Genomic DNA, 6918 nt, shown 5'->3' with positions numbered 1-6918 from the left:
GATAATAGATTTCAGAGACAAGGGAGTGATTTGGAGGCAGTGATGCAGATCTCTGGGGCTACAAATAACCACGTCTAGTGCCTTTTTATCACGTTTCATGAGAAAATGTGCTCTCAGATAGAAGTAGGGCTGGGCAATGGATAGGAGCAGGAGCAATCAATTTAGCTAGTATGTTCTACTGCAAAATTAGCAGCACTGAAATGTTCTGCAGGGTGTCACTGTGGTGTTTGTCCAGGAGTTTCATCTGCTGTGACCTTTCTTTAAATTAAAATGCATTTCTTTCTTTTTTTTTTCTTTCTTTTAATTATTATTTTCTTGGAATGGTGAACAGCCCGTAAGAAGGCGTTGTAACTTTTCAGGCAGACTTGCTTGAAGTGAAAGCAAAGTCCTTGTTCAGTTAGGTTGAGAAATTAGTTGTCAGAGAGGGTGCTTTGGCTGCTGCCAAAGCAATAACAGGTGCAGGAAATGAACTTCTATACAAGTTGAATTAGGTGAAGAAAAAGATCTTGCTGAGGAGAGTAGATGTTTTCTATTTGGGGTCAATGATTGCCTTATCTTTTTTGTGTACTTGAAGTGGAGTGGGTTTATGAAAGGCTGTAGCCAACAGAGGCTATGGATGCCATTTGGAAAGAAGAGCTTCATTCAAAGCAGGGAACTTGTATTTAAGTGCCTTGGAACTCTAAATATTCTTATCTCCACCTATCAGCTGTAAAGGAGGCGTAGAGAGATTAGCATTCCTAGACTGCAGTTACTTCATGGATATTGCTCTAAGTGCTGAGATGCTTATCTCAAAAGTATCACTTTTCTATAAACTCAACAGGAGCTAAATTACCATTTACTTTGCATTTTTATGAGAACAGTCATTTAAGATCTGTGCCCTTGCTTCTCATGTCTTCCAGGACTTTTAAAACTCTTTCATATCACCATCATTGTTCTTGGAGCTGATCAATGGTACACGAAGGTGTCAAATCACGCCAGGAACCAGCAGGTGGAAGTCTCACATGTGTCACTGACCATTGAGTCTTTCAGTTTATTCTCAAGTTTGCTTTGCAAAGCACTTTGAGAGATGAGCTTCCGTGATGTTCTAAAATGGACAGCATCATTTATACAAAGCACAGCAGTACAACACAACAGCATCTTGTGATTTGTGGCTGCCTAATCATTGCCCATCTGTAAGGAGTCCTTTTTATTGGGATTTTCTGCTACATAGGAAAATTGATCTCAGAATATTTTAATCTGTCAACTGAGTTTTCTGTTACTTAATTCAGATTTTTAAGCAAATAATTAAAATAACGGTGTGGAAAAGCACTAAATAGGATAATTGCTGTAGTTAGTCCTGTTAATTGATCTCTAATCATTTAAAGAAGCTGTATTTTGCTCAGCACTAATAGCAGACCTTGAAACCAAAACATTTACTGCATTTTTGCTTTTAGTTTGCTGCAGGTACCAATTATTACAGTATTTTATTCTCAACTGATATGGGGCTAAATATCAGCTACCTTTGGCCTTTTCCTTTACCCTTTTCAGTTCTTTACGCAACATTTGCAGTTTTCCAGGTATATGCAGATATTTATAGGAATGGTCCAAAATGCTGATGCACTCATTTTGGGAGCAGTCTTTGTTAGACTCCTCTGCACGTCTGGGTCTTTATAACATTTCATCTGACATCCGTTACCAATAGTTCATTGTATCTCTGAGCTGTTGCAGGTGGGAACATTTCTGTTCCCTTAACACAGCGCTGTGCTTTGGATACATCCTTTTGGTTTGGGTTGTTTTGGTTTTTTTCCCAAAAGCATTCCAAAAATGGACACTGACCATTTCTTCCTATTTTGTAACAGCAGTTGCAGTCTCACCAGCTCAGTTCAATAGAACGTGTATCTGAGGATTTGTTGTCCATCTAATGTAATTTGATTTTGAAAAAGAAATGGTGGTTTTGCATGAGTTGGAAGTCACTGATTTCTGAAGCCTGTTGTGCTGATACCAGTAGTTGGCTCAGGGTATGATATATGTTTCAAACTACTCTATCTGTACAGTAGGTTAAAACAGCTCAGGGTTCTGAATAAGCTTGTTTAACTACGAGAGAGTGAGAAATTCAGGATAAAGTTTAGTGCTGACTAAGCTATAGAGTCAGAACAAGACTTGAAATATCTGGAAAGGCAGAAACAAAGTAGTTTTGCAGGAAATGAATGAGGGATCTAATTTCTCTTTCCGCAGAAGAGCACTGCATGTGTTTTGTGTTTCTTGTCCTGTCAAACATTCTAGTGGCAGCAAGGTTTAGGTTAGTTGTTCAGGTTCTAATGGTTGGATGATGATGTCTCTGAAAATATGGGTAGTTAGTTAGGGTGGGGGAAAAAAAAAAGCAGGGAATCCAGTTTGTGTGTTGTGCTGTGAATGGAGGACAGCAAGTCAGTCCTGAATTACTGCCCTGAGCTGCCAGTTGGCTGTGGGAGGTGCTGTGCCACACTGTCCCTCTTTTCCTTGCTCTGGGCATCACCAGGCAGCCCGGCTGGGGGTTCTGCTGTCTGCCAGCCCTCCCTGGTGCAGCACAGCGCGGTGCAGCCTCTGTATCTGCTGACCAGTGCAGCTGATCTCCCAGGTGGGATAAGATAAAGGCAGAGTGCTTCAGAATCCAGAGGGACGTGTAGCAGAAGAGCCTAGGAGGGAGATGTTACTGTTTTAACAGCTGCTTAGTTTGTTGTAAGAGTCTTTCACCAGTTCATTTTCATTACCTTTGCATTTTAAAAGATCTCATAATGCTGTGTGTGAGAGAATATTGGTTATTTTATTCACCATTTAAGCTTAGTTTCTTGTTTTCAAGAAGGGAATTTTTCTGAAACAGAGTTAACATCTGATGTGTAATTGTTGGACTCTAATTATTAACAGAGCTTTATGTTACCACCTTGATATTTTTCTTGTTTCTGCTCTTTGCTTCATTTTTCCTGCCCTTTATGGTTTGGGGTTGCAGCTCCTTGGAAAAGAATAAAGTGGTTTTTTGTCTGATGTTTGTGTTTACATTTGTATCAAATGTTTTCCTCTACCTCCCTTTGTGTGCAGTTATCTTTTTTTGGGTATCTTTAAGAATTTCAACAATTCTGAATTTTCACCCATGCTTGCCACACTGAGTTCAGGTCAGTTATGCCAATGGATATTTAGAACTGCGATTTCTCTGGGTGATTTTATGTGATCTTGATCTGCTGGTTCCTCGTATCTATGAAGCTTTTACATTTATTATAACTGTACTCTGTATAGTTCTGCTGAATGCACCAAGACAGTTCATTGGAAGTAGTTTTGGAAGAATCTGTCCTGTCTGGATTATCTCTGCTCCAAACCAGCTCTCAGTGACTTGTCCCTGGGCTGCTGACAGAATCAGTGCCTGGCAATGCAGCTGCACAGAGGGGGGGAAATACACCCTTCCTATGTCTCCCGTGTGTATTTCTGTACAGGTAGATAAGGAAATAAAAATGAAGGGAAGAAACCATGAAAGCAATAAAAGAGCATTAAAAATGCACTCTTATCTTTGTTTGATTTTTAGATTTAAAGCAAGAATGTGATGAGCAGTGCTGCACGTTATTTTTGGCTAATGGTTAAGTAGGCATGTTTGACAAGGTGACCATCTGAGGTGTTTCACTGGCCTTGCTTTCTTTGGTTTATAGGAGTTGGTGTGAGGCTGAACACTGGCTTGTTTAAAAGCAATATTTGGGGGTAAAACCACTTTGCCTCTTTCTTCCTCTGAGTTGTGTCAGTCTTATCGTTCTGATTACCTGCTGTGCAGTGCAGAGTTACTTGTGAATGCTGTTCTTTATATTTACCTGGTTCTTTCCGTCAGGTATTTTTGTGTACATGTCTCTGAGAAGCAGTGCTAACAAAGTTTGATTTCTTGTTCTGTTGGTTTAACTGGCTTATGCCTAATGTAGTGTAATCTCCAATTTAATCTTAACCTGTGATTAGGATGATTACAGTGCATCTTCTTTGGAGTTCACACTGCATTGTTTTACTTTGGTGCAATGACAGGAACTGTGAAGTTGTATCTTGTACCTAGCTTATGTCAGCCTTGCTAATTTTAGTGGAAATTTGTAGGGCATTACTATCCTTGGGTACCCTGAGCAGTGGTGGTAGCAGGGTAGTGAGCTTCAGAGGTGTGAAACAGCTTTCTGTAGAGCAGAAGTGTTACTGTATGCATTGGTTGCTGCTCTGCTTTTCTTCTTGACTTTGAACATAGGAGGCACCCTGAAAGCTCGTAAGTTCTTGAGAGCTTGTGCACTGCCTTTACTGCCTCCTATGCTGGGGAGCTGGTAGCTCTTATAGCAGCTGTAGGGACTAATGTCCCTCTTTAAAAACTGAGCTTGTGCTATGAAGTTGGATGCTGTAGAAACCATTTCATTTCTGTACATTGGATGTGTCTGTTTTCCACGGGGTTCAAACACCCCTGCTGGCTTGCTTAGTATGGACCTCTTACAGCATCTGCTTTCTTTCTCCCTCCACTGTGTGAGGTTAAAGCTTTTTTATTTTGTCCTGGAATACAAGCTGTTTTCAAGTGACTGAGTAAGTCCTGAGAGAACATGTGGTGTGTGTGTCACTGTTCGTGTGCCCTTATGTAGCTTGACCCTGCTGCAGTTATTGTACAAAACCGAAATGCACATGGACAATTAGCACTGAGTGTTTCTACAGCTAGATTACTGCCTGCGAGACTTACCTGCCCTCAGGCTTTGTGTCCTTTACCATGAGAAGGCTAAAAGCAGTTTCTGAGCATCACCTGGATATGTTCTTCCTGCAGCAGCTCTCCCAAATCCCAAAAGACTCCCAAGCTCCTCGGAAGGCCGCTGAGGGGAACTGAGTCATGACTATGAATGGCCTTCTCTCCGCCCCGATATCCCAAATGCTGTTGCTAGGATATTCTTTGTTTGCCTTTCTTATCCCTTCATCAACTCTGTCATCCTTTCTTTAATTACATTCAAATTCAAGCTGCAAGACCTTGGCATAATCTTATTTTGCTTTTCTATCTGTTGTTGTATTTTGCTGCTTTTGCTTCTCTGGAATCTTTCTCCAGGTTCCAGTTTTCCCTACGTACACTCCCTTTTTGTTCGGGATTGTCACCGTACTTTGTGTTGGAACAGGATTTCGGTTGGAAATGATCATGTGAGAATTTCATAAATTATTCTGAGAAAATTATATTTTCTGTTCTTATCTTCTCAGGACTAAGAAGTCAGGAGGGGAAAGAAGTGGTTGCTTATTCAATGGATTACGTGTTTCTAATGAGCGAGGCCATAGAGTAGGCCTAAGGAGTGAATTCCTGTAACTGGAAGAACTCGTGTATTTTTCATAAAATGTTTCTTCATTTTCAGTTTGCTTGCTCTGTATGAGCCCTATAACTCAAATTTCTTGAGCTTCCAAGTTCAGTTATTGCAGCTACGTCGAGGAAAAACGTGTGGGGTGTTTTTGTTTGGAGATGGAACCTGTTCTTGTTTTCTTAAAGATTTGAAGTGGCTCAGAACTTCTGGTTTTCTTTGAAATGCTCACAAGAAGGTATTAAAATACTGCATTCAAAGTCATGAGCCACATTTTTAAGTTTAATGTATCAGACAGATAGTAAAGTCTGGCATTTATGAAAGTGACACCAGTTCTCATTTCAAGATAGTTGGAACAAATACGTAATTAAAAATGTTTTATGAGCACTGCAATGACTAGTGAATAACTCTTTGGAAAATCCCTGAAGAGAGCTAACAGTACGAAAAACACAGTGTATGGAATGATAGAATACACATTCTCTTTTGCTTTTTTGGCTCTTAGGAGTGTAGAAGACAAAGAATCAGATGGGAGAGGGGAACTTAGGTTATTTCAAGCTATGTAGATAGAACGGGTTAAGTAGGCAAAGCTGATCTCCTGGCATCTTCCAAGAGCAAGGCTCAAAGATTCTGTCTTCATGTTGAGGGATTTGGCTACTGCCGGTTTTGCAGATAAAGACATTGAGGCCCTAGAACGTGTTCAAAGGAGGGCAACAAAGCTGGTGAGGGGTCTGGAACACAGGCCATATGAGGAGAGGCTAAAGGAGCTGGGAATGTTCAGCCTGGAGAAGAGGAGGCTCAGGGGAGACCTCATTGCTCTCTATAACTTCCTGAAGGGAGGTTGTAGTGAGCTGGGGGTTGGCCTCTTCTCTCGTGTCATTAGTGATAGTACCAGAGGAAATGGCTTCAAGCTATGGCAGGGGAGATTCAGGCTGGACATTAGGAAGTATTACTTTTCAGAAAGGGTGGTCAGGCACTGGAATGGACTGCCCAGGGAGGTGGTGGAGTCACCGACCCTGGGGGTGTTCAAGGAAAGACTGGATGTTGTGTTGAGGGACATGGTTTAGTGGGAGCTATTGGGAATAGGTGAACGGTTGGACTGGATGATCTCTTAGGTCTTTTCCAACCTTGGTGATTCTATGATTCTGTATGAAAATCCATCCCCTGCTCTTCTCTTTGAAGGTTGATTCGAGATCATTGCTTTTGTATCTTTACAGCTTTCTCATTCTGTTATGAAATAACAGATTTTTTGTTTGTTTGTAAGATTTTTGTTTCCTACTGGTGGATGCACGAAGAAGTCTGGAGCTGATACCTGGGAAGCTGGGTTTGCTGTCTTGAGTCTGAGGGCAGCCCAGGCCAGGTGTACTTCTCATACTCTTGCAGACTTTAGTATTTTCCAAAGCACCAGAGGGTAATTTCTTTCCCTTGGGAGTAGTACAAGAGAGTGCTTGAGAGCCCGCTCTCCTGTTATAGAGCTTGAAATAGACACAGCAGATGTGTCAGTCATCTGTTATGTAGGCAGAAAGCAATATATAGGGAAAAACGTTCTATGGCTCTCCAGTGCAAATTTCTTTCTGAAAAATACAGTCTTTGCAGGTGCTGCCATAAGTACCTGAAGCTTTCTATTTTCCCTAAT

This window comes from Tetrao urogallus (genome assembly GCF_951394365.1).
Source record: "Tetrao urogallus genome assembly, chromosome: 8".
Classification (NCBI taxonomy): domain Eukaryota; kingdom Metazoa; phylum Chordata; class Aves; order Galliformes; family Phasianidae; genus Tetrao; species Tetrao urogallus.
This window is presented reverse-complemented; position numbering follows the sequence as displayed.